Consider the following 12,538-nt stretch of genomic DNA (forward strand, 5'->3'; position numbering starts at 1 on the left):
ATCCTACCACTTAATGGACTATCATGCTAATTACATTTGTTTTATGATTTTACCTCAATTGGTATCTTACTACGTTTTATTTTTTTAAGAACACTCATGCCATCGTGGGTGAATAAAATCCTGCATTTTCACCATTTATAGGTAAAAGGTTTTGAACATATATTCCTCAAAGGATGATTTAGGAATTAAAGAACGTCGACGCATTTAAAAGTAGGTGCTTTCATAATTTTTCTTAACTTTATTTGTTGAAAACAGGGGGTTTTCAGGTATTGAGTCGTTCTTTTTTGACGAATTGTTTAGAATTAACACGCAGAATATAGTGCCAATAAAATAAAATAAAATAATAATAATAAAAAAATTGTACTTGCTTGCATCAAATGTGAAACGCCTGGGACTCATTTAACAGCTATTGCTCCATCAGTCTTTGATAGAGGCGAATAAAGCAAGTTGGCAACTCTGACTTTCCTCCATTTAAACCTGTGTTGAATAATCGATTCTTGCCGGAGCACTCCGCTTTTCCGAGAAGCGATATGATACATTTCCATTGCTTTAATTGGAGAAAAAACAATGTTATCAAAGCCAATGGATTTTGGCGCGGCTCTTAATCTTAAACTTTAGGAATGACCGAGGACGGAGGGATGGTTTCGAAACGCATTCCACTTGTTTGAAATTTGATGAAAGTGAGTGCGAAATTATATTTTTCAAATAATGACGATATTTGACGTGCTCCAATCAGTGCTCTCACGTCGATAATACACATTCTATTTTTACGTCTCAAAAGCTGGAAAATAAAACCATAATTTAGTGCACAGTATATATTTATCAACACCTTATAGCTGCCAATATATTTCTCTTCATTTTCACTTAATTAATTTCAAATTTAATAAGCATCCAATCAGTTTTATAGGGATTTGCCTTTAGAAAACTGCTATATGAGCTATATTTACTGTTTTCGTTGTCAATATTATTGAATAGTTTGATTTTATCCGAGAGAATTGCGAAATTATTGAAGAAAAAATATTGAAAAGATTTTTATTAGCTTGAACGCAGTGTTAAATCTTAAAACTTATTCAAAAATCAGTATCAAAATAGAGCGCATTCCTGTTGTAAGAAAATAAGCAATAAGTCGATGTAAACATGCCTACTTTAAAGTCCGAGAATTGCGCTTGTCTTGTTTTACAACACTTCCCTTTAAGACCTGATCTGTTATGATTGCGGTTGCGTGGTCGGCGCATGGGGTAAATTTTGCAAACTGGCAACACTGGATGTAAAATTTAAATATTACTCGTATATACATTTAAATGTATACATAACAATCGATACTTACAGAAGCAGACTGCCTCATCCATAGTATCGATCATTCATAATGGATTTGAATGGAGGGAATGCAGTGTTACCAACTTGCAAGAGTCGTCACCGGGCATTTGGGCAATGGGCATACTTTATAAAACGAGAGACTTGAAGGACAAGGCGCATGCGCATAAGTACAGTTTCTGAAAAAAAAAATTAAAATATTACTGATTAAACCCAAAACAAGGCTTAAAATATATTCTGTGAAAAATCCTCTCTATTATGATGAAATCATTTTTAAGACGCTCGATGAACGGGGTGAGGAAGGGGAGTAAGACGGTCCATAGGCTGGGGTGAGGAGGGGTAGTTCAAAGCCTAACTTAGGCAATTTCAATTTGTTCGTCCGGATATTTCGAAGATTTCGCTGGCCGCGAAGCAGCCTCTTGGGGCGGGTAGCGGCCAGGGGGCGGACCCCCTAGTTCACCAATAAAATCCGATTTTTGAGTATCAAATTGTGAGTTTGAACTTTATTTCTGCCATTGGGCTCCATGTAATTTTGGAACTTTAGATACATATTTTTGAAGAAATGAGGGTTTGCCAACTTCCTGAGGGGGAAGAAATGAGGGTTTGCCAACTCCCTGAAGGGCTTTGGGAGGATAGGGGACTTTGGCGGCTAGGGTCGCAGAGCGCCAAAGAGCGCTATAAAAGCGGCGCATACATACATACAAATACATATTTTTCCAAAACCCGTACTTGCACCTGATCCGTCCTTCAAGCCCCTCAAATAAGATCAAAGCTTAAAACAGAAGTACAAGATCAGATCACTTCAATGATTGCATCACTGAGAATTGTTAAAAATAAGTCTTCATTATCTCTCTCCCATTGGTGGTATCTCCACACGTGGCGCGGCAAATTGGACCAAGATTTTGCCCTCGATAGAGATCCACTCTACAACAAGGGTACCACTAGCATTATTATGGTTTACATTCGGGAGACATGTTTGTCAGGCTGTTTGCACTTCCTCACGCCACTCTCTCAGAATTGGACGTATTTCTGCCAAATGAAACTATGTGCATTATGACGTGAGCCCTATTATGCGTATATTCTTATGGGTCTCAGGGCTCATGCTTTAATGAACATAGTTCCGTTTGGTAGAAATACGTTCATTTGAACACTTTATCTCTAAAGAACCCAAACTACGGACACTCTTAAGCCTTGGTTTTCCTTATCGATGACGGCTTCCCTAGCTCATGAGTTTTCGGTGTTTGAGCCCGTTAAAAGTTCCACTTAAAGAAGACAAATTTGGAGGATTCGGCAATCTGACAGATAGTGCATCGTCAAGACATCATAAACATTATTCCGATTCCACGAACTCCCGTTATCACCTCCGACGTGGCAAATCAATACTGTCAATTAGGGATATTTGGAGAGGTCTTTAGACTGAAGTATGGGTTTTTGTATGACATCAGAGATAAGGGAATAACAATAGAAAAATTTGCAAGTACTGATTATCAGTACTGAAAATTCAGTGAGAGGATTTGGAGTGGTCTAAAAGTATGGGTTCATATTATGATGTCATGACATACTGGAATATCAGTAAAGAGTGGGCAATACTGAGAATGGCATCGATGTTCAAGATAATCCACTTCACCGCACATTTCTTCTTTCACTCTTTCAGGACTTGGGATTTTCTTAAAATAACGCAGCCCTGTACGTATATTAATTTCAGCTGCTTGAAATTTATGACGAATTCAAGGTAGCTTTGGGGGTTGAATTACGTAAAAATAGCAAAAGAATCTTATTACGTCGAGATTTTCTGGAAAACGGACACAGCTGTGAAAAATTAGATTTTCCAGGAAACTAGTGCATGATGGGAAATAAAATTAAATTCAGTTTTGGATTCGTCAGCAAAATTTACAGTGGATGATTCCTGCGCGGCATGCCTTAAATTCTGCCTACGAAGTCTTTCCTGTCGAACGATCCGTTTTCCAAAAATATGTGCATTCAAAATCATACACAATTTATTCAATGGTTCTTCGTGTAAAAGAAGGGGAGGAAAACGCCCTTTGGTATTTAACGTGAATTTCCACCAGTATCTATATAATCGGACAATGATTATAATTTATTTCTTCCAGTCACTAAACTTGTTTTCGAGGAATCGATTTTTTTAATCAAAAAAGAAGAAAAAACAAAAAAATTATAGAAAAAAAAAACAAACAAATAAAGAACAAGATAACTACCGTTTCGTTTGTACAGAAAAGGAATTTCACAGGCAAATAAAGTAAAACACAATGGTTTGGTTTGTAAACATACGCAATTATTTAGATAATCCCTGATTATGAATCTGCTGGTCGCTTAGATCTGACCCCGGAGCTAGGGGTCATCTGAACACTGGCGTTTTCTTGTAATCCCTCCTGATTGAGAAGACCGATACTTTACGTACTTTCAGAAGGCACCTGCTAAGCAGCACGCGTGTAAGCTAGTTAAATGAGGGAGTTGCGCCTATGAGTGATGTTATGGATGGCCCGGGTAGAAAATGAGCCTATCTGTATGCAAAATGGACGTATATTTCTGCCAAACGGGACTATGTGCATTAAGGCATGAGCCTTGAGACCCATATGAATATTTTCATACCAGGGCTCGCGTCATTATACACATAGTTCTGTTTGATAGAAATACGTCCAAATATGAAATCCGTGCGCGCTAAAGTCGCGCGATAGCCAGCTTTTTCAAAAAATGCTTATTTTCGATTAAGTTCCAGGGCTTCGAGTGGGGATACCTGGCAAATGTGAAGTGTTTGCATGTACTTGAATCCCAATCTCCGGAGACAGGTCCAAACTTGCGAACAGTTAATGAGCCTGTAAACTCCGAAAAAATGTTTATGGTGTTTAAAATAGCCCCTCGAAAATAAATTTATTGCGCTGGCCGCCGCGATGGATGTCGTTTTCACGGACGAGCTGCGCGCTTGGACGAGATGGAAAATATGAGGCTCTGGAGAGATCGCTCCGTATTCGAAGTCTATTTTGAAAATATACTATCAAAGCGGAAAAAAACACTTTTTCTCCTGCCATTGTCTCATTTAGTCTTAGCGTGTCCCTCGATTTAAAATCCATTCGGTTAAAAATCTGGGAGTCCCTCATAAAATATCGACGGTGGAACTGCAGAATAATGCGCATATCGGTTTACGGCGTTGCAGGTGCTTACGGCGTTGCTTCCTGTCGTACCTCATTTTCTACATGGAAAACTACTGAGCACCATTTCCTGAAAACTCCGGTCATTTTTCTTCTGCGTGTGAAAAATATTCTGTAAAAATTTCGAGCCACGGCGTTGCTTCCGTCTCCTTTTACAAAATAATACACTGGAAAAAAAAACACATTGGATCTAGAGTCCAGACGCTTGAAAACATTGACAAGAAAAAAGACTCCTAATTCAAGCAGATTTGAGCTTAAATCAAAAGGAAATCCGCTCAAATTAAGAGGCTTGGTTCTTGATTTAAGCTTAAAGCAGACTGAATCAAGAGTATTTTTTCTTGTCGATGTTTTTAAGAGTCTGGACTCTAGATCCAATGCATTTTTTTTCCAGTATATAGCAGCGGGGATTTCGAACAATGCAACCGATACATGCATTTTTGCAGTCTCTTCGTTGACAAACTATGTAATGAAAAATCTAAAAAATAACGCGTAACGCATGACGCTTGAGGCGCGAAGCTCTCCGGAAGATGGGACTGTAAAGCGGTCAAGGGGCGTACCCCCGCCTTGGATGATGCCTCATTCAATATCGACGGTGAAACTACCAAACCACGTATCTCGGTTTGCGACGTCGCAGACTTCCTGTCATTCTTTATTTTTTAAATGAAAAACTACTTAACATCCGGTCTTGAAAATTTCTGTGATTTTTCCTCTTTGTGCGGAGAAAATTCCGTGAAAATTTCAAGGAATGATATTGATTTGGTCTACTTCAAAAAAATAAAATGTGAGCGTAGATTTTTAAACACCGCAAACGAGATACGTGGTTTGGTAGTTTCACCGTCGATATGAGGTAAAATAACGTTTATTTCAAATACGCTTCTTTAGTTTCTTTCACGACTCCTATTCGTTCCCATACTTCTCTTGGACGTAGTGTATTTCACTACTACGTGAACTATTTGTACTTCTTTTTGACTATCGTGGTAACCCCTTCTAAACGGTCCATACCTTACGTTGAGGTGAATGTTTAGCTCAATACACTTGTTAATATTGGAGGAGAATACGGGTTAGATAGAAACTACCCAAAGCACGTCAAAAAGATTTTAGCGAGCCCAGTTGAAACGAATTCTGAGTTTAAAAATCTCTATTTTCACTCGTGGATAAATATGTAAATAATAAATCTAAAATATTGCCTTTAAAAATCACTTTCTCGTCCGCTGTTGGACGCGAAGGCTGGTACTTAAGCGACGCGTTAAACTCAAACGATCTTTCGTCGATCAGCGATTAGCGTCTCGTAATACGCGGAGAGAGGACAGCAAGAGGACACGGCTAAAAGCGTCAAAACCAGTTTTAAGTTCCAGTGCACTCGTTAAATTGCCCAAACATGGCCGTTTAAAACCGCCATTCATAAATACGCAAATTTCGCCGGTTTTCCCACTCCCCTCGCCCTGCAGTTCATACTGCGTTATGTAAAATTTCGTTCAGAGATCCTCATTGGCTCTACATGGTGCTCCAAATTTATTGACGTCAAACAGGAGAGAGCTTTTTTCGAACTTTGAAACCTCTTATGGTATACATTGAGCGAGAAATAGAAAGGAGAGGGACAGAACCGAGCTCTTGCTGGAATAATTAAACCGCAGAATAGTAAATTTTAGGTAGCTTACCGTGGACTTCAGCTAAACGTGACATGAAAAAAACCCTCCAAATTTTTCTTGTGCATAGTTTTGTTGTTAGGAAAACTGTTCCTACGGATCTAGGTGTTTCTTTGGAAATTTTAAAACCACGTAGTGCGACACAAACACGTAAAAAAATAAAATAATAAAAAAAAGTAAAATAATAGTAATAAAAAGGTAACATTTACATAGAATTATACATATTTTCAAATATGTTCGAATAAAATACAACAGTCAAAACTTTGTCAGAGTATCAGAAAATCCACAAAAATCTTAAATTCGTTGACTAATCAGAGAACAGCAGTTCTCTTTGGTAGTAAAATGATTGAGATGCAATTTCTAGCCTCAGTACATGGGCACTCTGCTATTCGGGTGCTAAAACTAAGGGCAACTCCCATGTATTTCTGAAGAGGTGACCCAAAGTTAATTGGCCCACATGTAAATACAAACGACAATTGCTCACGACGTTTTTGGATGAACATTTATAATGTCTTGGAAGAATGAGGGTTTGCTTGTTTTTTTGTTTTGTCTGTTTGGTCCAACGGAGAATAATATATAGTTGAGAGTTTTGGTAAAAATGAGGGAGCGTCAATTCCATGAGACAAAATTCACTAAAACTCTCTACACCTCTTTGGTGTAACAGGACTCAATTATCTTTCAAGAAATTCCCGCCTTGTCATACCTGAACCGGATAAACCTCTATATTTGCCTCAGCTGAAGGCTTTTAGATTTTTCCTGTGTACGATAAGTATCTTGATTTATTTTGCGAGGAAAGATCTGTACTTTTAAAGGATGCCTGTCATCTATACTATAAGCTCCAAGACCTCCTAATTTTGCGAAACTGGTAACGCTTAGTTCCAGCGTTCTACCGGGCCGATTTTCATGATTTTTGCGGCTATCGACGGGCAATTGCCTCTAGATAAGCCAACTCTTTTCAGATTTTCAAAATATGGCCCAGGTTTTTTTATATTACTTGGTAAAGTTGCGAATTCTCCCATTTAAACAATGTAAATTTATACTTTTTGTCATAGTTCGTTTGAGCGTTCTACCGGGCCGATTTCCATGATTTTTGCGTAAATCGACAGGTAATAGGCCCTAGATGAGCCCGCTGCAATCAGATTTTGGAAAAAGGACCCAGGTTTTTTTAAAATCACGTTATAAAAGTGAGTGAGTTTACAGAATGCTCCAGTACTGCTACCGCTATGCGCGGGAGGATGCGCAATGGTCGAGGAGGTTGCGCAGTAGCTGGGTAGCCTGCGCATCAGCTCTACACATCTACACAAGATTCACGTCAGAAACCTCACGTCGAGCGGTGGCCGAGTTGTCTAAGACGTCGAATGCGTCCCTTAGGAACTCGATGTGAGTTCGATCCCCGACTCATGATATCTTCATTATTACCTGACTTTCACTATTCATTGTTTTATTGCAATATTTCATCAAGCAGTCATTCCAAAACGCGTCCTTTTAATTTTAAAGTATTTTAAAGTAAAGTTTAAAATTAAAGTATACCTCATATCGTATTTTTTTAGGGGAAAAATAAAACTAACACTGATAGGAGGGTAAAAATAGGGCCGCGAAGCGGCCCATTGATGGCGCGAAGCGCCTTCAGGGGGTTGGGCCGCGTAGCGGCCAGGGGGCGTAGCCCCCTAGTTCTTAATACGTTCAATTTCGTATAATACTGTGCAACACCTCTGTTGTGAAATAGTTGCTTCAGGCGCCGCCGCACGGCGGGTGGGTGGCCAGCGCGGAACGCGCATTGGCGCCTACAAACCTAAGTGGATACTTCAAGCATTGTGCAATGCGTGAAGTATCCACTTAGGTTTGTAGGCGCCAGTGAGCCTTTCGAGCTGGCAGCACGCCGCTCCGCTCTGTTCGGCTTTAATATTTATACTCGCATAGTCAGCGTTTTTTAACTCATGATTTTGAAATGTTAGCACACTCTGCATTGATTATTCTCATTTAAAGTGATGGGAATAAAATATGTATCAATTTATCAAAGGAGAATAATCATATAATGTGTGTTTTTTAAATATTGGTGGTTCCGTGTCAAATTTAATGATTTCCAAAGCACTTTAATTTTTTCTTTTACATTTTGTGCTTTTATTGTGCTGCAGCGAGGTGTACGCGCAACGAAACACTCAAAATTTGACGTATTTGACCCTAGGTCAAAATCGATGTACAAATGGGTTAAAACTAAAGATTGCGTGCTTCTTGGTTTTTTTTTACCTCTTTTATTTCATTTTTGTAGTTTCTGTCGGCACAACTGCGGCTCATTGAGATTAATGTCGCTTGAAAAAGGTTTTACAAATAATTGTCACGTTTTAAAAATATAAATGTTTTAAAAATGAAGTAATAATTTCGTAAAGAAAAAATGAAAAAAAGGAAAAAAAAGTTCCATACATATATAAGGTATATTGTACATTCAAAATTTTAAGGATAGAAATAAAACCAAATATTCACCAATGACAATTTAAAAAGATGATCCCAAAGGAGAAAGTAATAACATTTCATTTAGAAAATGAGCAATCATAACAACACCTCCTTCTCTCTCAAATTCTCATTTCCATATTGTCAATATAATTTTACATACCGATTAAAATATAACGCTTGGACCAAGTCACGGTTGCTTATTTTACGTGTGGACGTAAACTACTGGACAAAAAAGGTGCGCGGACAAAAAATCATTGACAAAATGTCCTGAAACCAAAGCGATGTATTAACTAATCTCAATATAATCTTATAATCCACGATCTGAAATGGGTCAATTGCTACAGTCTATGGGTTTTTTCTCGCCGTGTTTTCATTTCTGGCACACAAGTCTTTTTAAGAATGACCAATTCAATTGTTTGACTAACATTGCATCTATGAGGAGGTGAGAATTGTGAAAGTGCCTTTAATATTGAACATACAACACGCACATCCGTCGATCACGAATAGTTGCATCAAAGTGATACAGTCAAGTCAGTCTAGTCTTTGAAAAACGGAAAAGCTTCTAGTTTTTGAATATGCAACACGCACATCCAAGATACTGAAAATGTAAGCAAGATTTTAAAACAAACTTGTGCATTTTTGTTAAAACTTAAAACCAACAGGGAATATACCATTTATGCGAATTCGAAAATTAATTGTTGGTTCTAATTGAACTGATAGAGGGTTATGGACTAAAAGAAGCGACGTTCAGCGTTTGGACACTTCAACTTTACTTTAGCGTTTGAAAAATATATTTTTTTGGTAGAAACAGCTGAAATGTGCTCTAGACACAGTGGATCTGTTTTCTTGCCAAACATTTATTGTGAAACAAGATATTCAGAATTTATTTTTTTGATCCGTCGATGTTTCGCCTACTTCCGGAATAGATTCAACGCATAGTAGATTTTCTCTGATTACCACTACCATTCATAGGCACTCTGGCACTGTGCCTTTTTTTTTTTAACCGCGGGCTGATTATCGACAAAGAGGTAGAGACAAAAGTTACGGACAAAAAAATGAAAAAATGGAACGATCCTATTGGTGGAAGCGGGTGGTTGCGATGGATATAGGAGGTAAGTTAAAGCGTAACCGCCGGCATCTCCAGGTGCCGCTACTATTCTGCCATGCTAAGCAAGAACGCCGTAAATCCATCAAAAGTTTCCCTTGTTTTTTGGAACTCAGCACTTTATAAAATAAAAACTGTTTTACCCATGCACCTCAAATTTTCAGGTTGAATTCTCGATAGTATTTGAGAGTGAATTCTGTGAAAATATTGTCCCGAAGTACACAAGTTTTTCTGCTATAATACGTTGTTTCCAAAAAGTTTAAAATGGCGTTTACGGCGTTTTTGCGTTGCACGGCAGTATTACAACCATCCGTTGTAACGCATAGGGTCCACACAATTTTCCATTTGCCTTCTTTGTCTATCGCTTTGTCTATCAATTTGAAGTATCAGCCTTCGGAGCAGTCTAAGTCGATTCTCAACTCTACGGCTTTCAGTATCCGACACACTTGCATTTTCACGATTCACTTTCATTGTCAGTGCGTTGACTGCTCAATTAGACACGGCTGTCGCGAACAAGTTTGAAGCGCTTCCTCTCTGCGGAAGGTGCGCATCGAGACGTCCGGAACATATCGACGGTGAAACTACCAAACCACGTATCTCGTTTGCGGTGTTTAAAAATCTACGCTCGCATTTTATTTTTTTGAAGTAGACCAAATCAATATCATTCCTTGAAATTTTCACAGAATTTTCTCCGCACGAAGAGGAAAAATCACAGAAATTTTCAAGACTGGACGTTGAGTAGTTTTTCATTTAAAAAATAAAGTATGACAGGAAGTCTGCGACGTCGCAAACCGAGATACGTGGTTTGGTAGTTTCACCGTCGATATTCGGGATTTGATGCGGCATCCATGTCCGAGATTTATCTGCGATTCTCATCGGGGGCTGCGGTGACTGAATCACTCAGGTATCAAGGCGCGAGCTTCAAACTATTTGTTGCTGGATGGTGCGAGACGGAGACTCATCTCCACCGTGCTAAGGGAATATGCCGTATGAACCTTCAGGCGTTGCCAAATTTCCTCTGATAAAACACGGATTTCCTGGGAAACTTGTGAATATTTTTCTTCTAATTTTTCAGATAATTTTGCTCGCAATTTCACCGAAAAGTCCTGAAAATTTCAAGGGGAAACGTTCATAACTTTCCTAAAAAATGGAAATTTTATCGATGGAAATTTGGCAACCCCCGAATGTTTATACGACGATTTTACTCAGCACGCGACTGATTTTCCATTTGTGGCACCGATCTGGCTCGGAATGAACCGCTGGCAACGTGTGCCGAGTCCACAGGACTCAACTGCATTAGATTTATGTTTGATGGCCGCGTCAATCGCGGCAGATTTTAATACCTGCAATTTATTCACTTATTTATGACACTTCTCTTGCCTCGATCCGAGGGCAGGCGTACCTATGGGTGCTCGGATGGGTATGAAATCGTGTTGTCTTCAGGAAATAAAGTGAGTGCCGACTGTCTGTTTTATTTTGAAAGGTGAAAATATTTCACCTGCCCAAAAGTCTCTCATACAGGAAGAGGAGGTTAAAAATTCTAAGATATGAATTTGGTTTTATAAATATTTCAATGATGCATAATTTACCTCGAAAAATGTCCCTAAATTTATACATATTTCTTTACTCTCTTTTTTTACCCAGTCAAAACATTATTGAATTTTTAAAGCTCATTTTTCAATTCATGAGCTCGCAGTGCGACCTTGTGAATTTTTTTGGAGCTGGCGTCAAAGATAAACCTTACCTTCATTCGGTTAATTTTTCAGATTGTTGACCGTTGTATCACCCTTAGTATTTGGACGAATCAGAATCGAGTTTCTAATTTTCAACTAAATACTGAAGAAATCGAGTCATACCTAGGATTTAGTTAAAAAAGCACGGCAATTGGCCAATGCAACACGACTTAATCTACGATGTATAATATCATACTAAATTATAATACAAATATGTGCAGAAAGATGTGCACTCTTTACACTTTACTTCATCACCATCACCTCACCGCGGTTGTTGTTGATTTTGTCGCACAGAACACCGCCATTTTGGAAAAATTGGTTGCTTTTCGAGGTTTCTGGTGAAAGCGTTTACTTCCATCCACTTTTCGACCCACGCTACCTCCGAAAGGAGGGTGTCAACAAATTTTTGATTCGGATCAGACGACGGTTGCTGATGAGCTCAACAGACTAGTGGATTGGATCCAAAAAAAACCCTTCTTCATTAGAATTTGATCAAAAAGTCAAACATATCCACTCGCAAAAATTCGCCTATAGACTGCTAAGTTTCACTGGACTCAACTGTCTCTTCTTCAACGGAGGTCTATTCTAGTCCGTGCAACGTAGTTGATCATGAAAGTAACGCGGATTCTATGACGTAGCTCCTACGCGGCGGAGTTGGGGGTGGGGTGGAAAAACTTGATCTCCGGCCAATTTTAACGTCAGAGATCTCATGCATACAGGTATACCATGTTGGAGGATTAAAATACATGTATTTGTTTATATTGACTAGCGGCCATCAAACGTTTTATCGACAACAATTAGTCATCGAGAATCTTGTCTCATCCCAACAGATGAGACGGGCCAAATTGAGGGGTCGCTCACGCTCGGGCCTAAATTTCTCCTTTAGCCGTACTGCCGTGCTAAAGAAAAACGCCGTATGGACATTCGAAAATTGCCAGATTTTCCTGGATAAAACAAGTATTCTAGAAGAAAGTTGTGCATATTTTAACTTCAAATTTTCAGATATTTTATAAGATTAAATAACGAACGCGTAAAAAAACTCCACTGATGAGTTGAATCGCAATTTGCACAATTCGGAAATTGTGTGCACCAGTTTAGATAACGGTAGGCTCGACACCAAGA

This window comes from Bemisia tabaci, unplaced genomic scaffold, assembly GCF_918797505.1.
Source record: "Bemisia tabaci unplaced genomic scaffold, PGI_BMITA_v3".
Lineage (NCBI taxonomy): Eukaryota > Metazoa > Arthropoda > Insecta > Hemiptera > Aleyrodidae > Bemisia > Bemisia tabaci.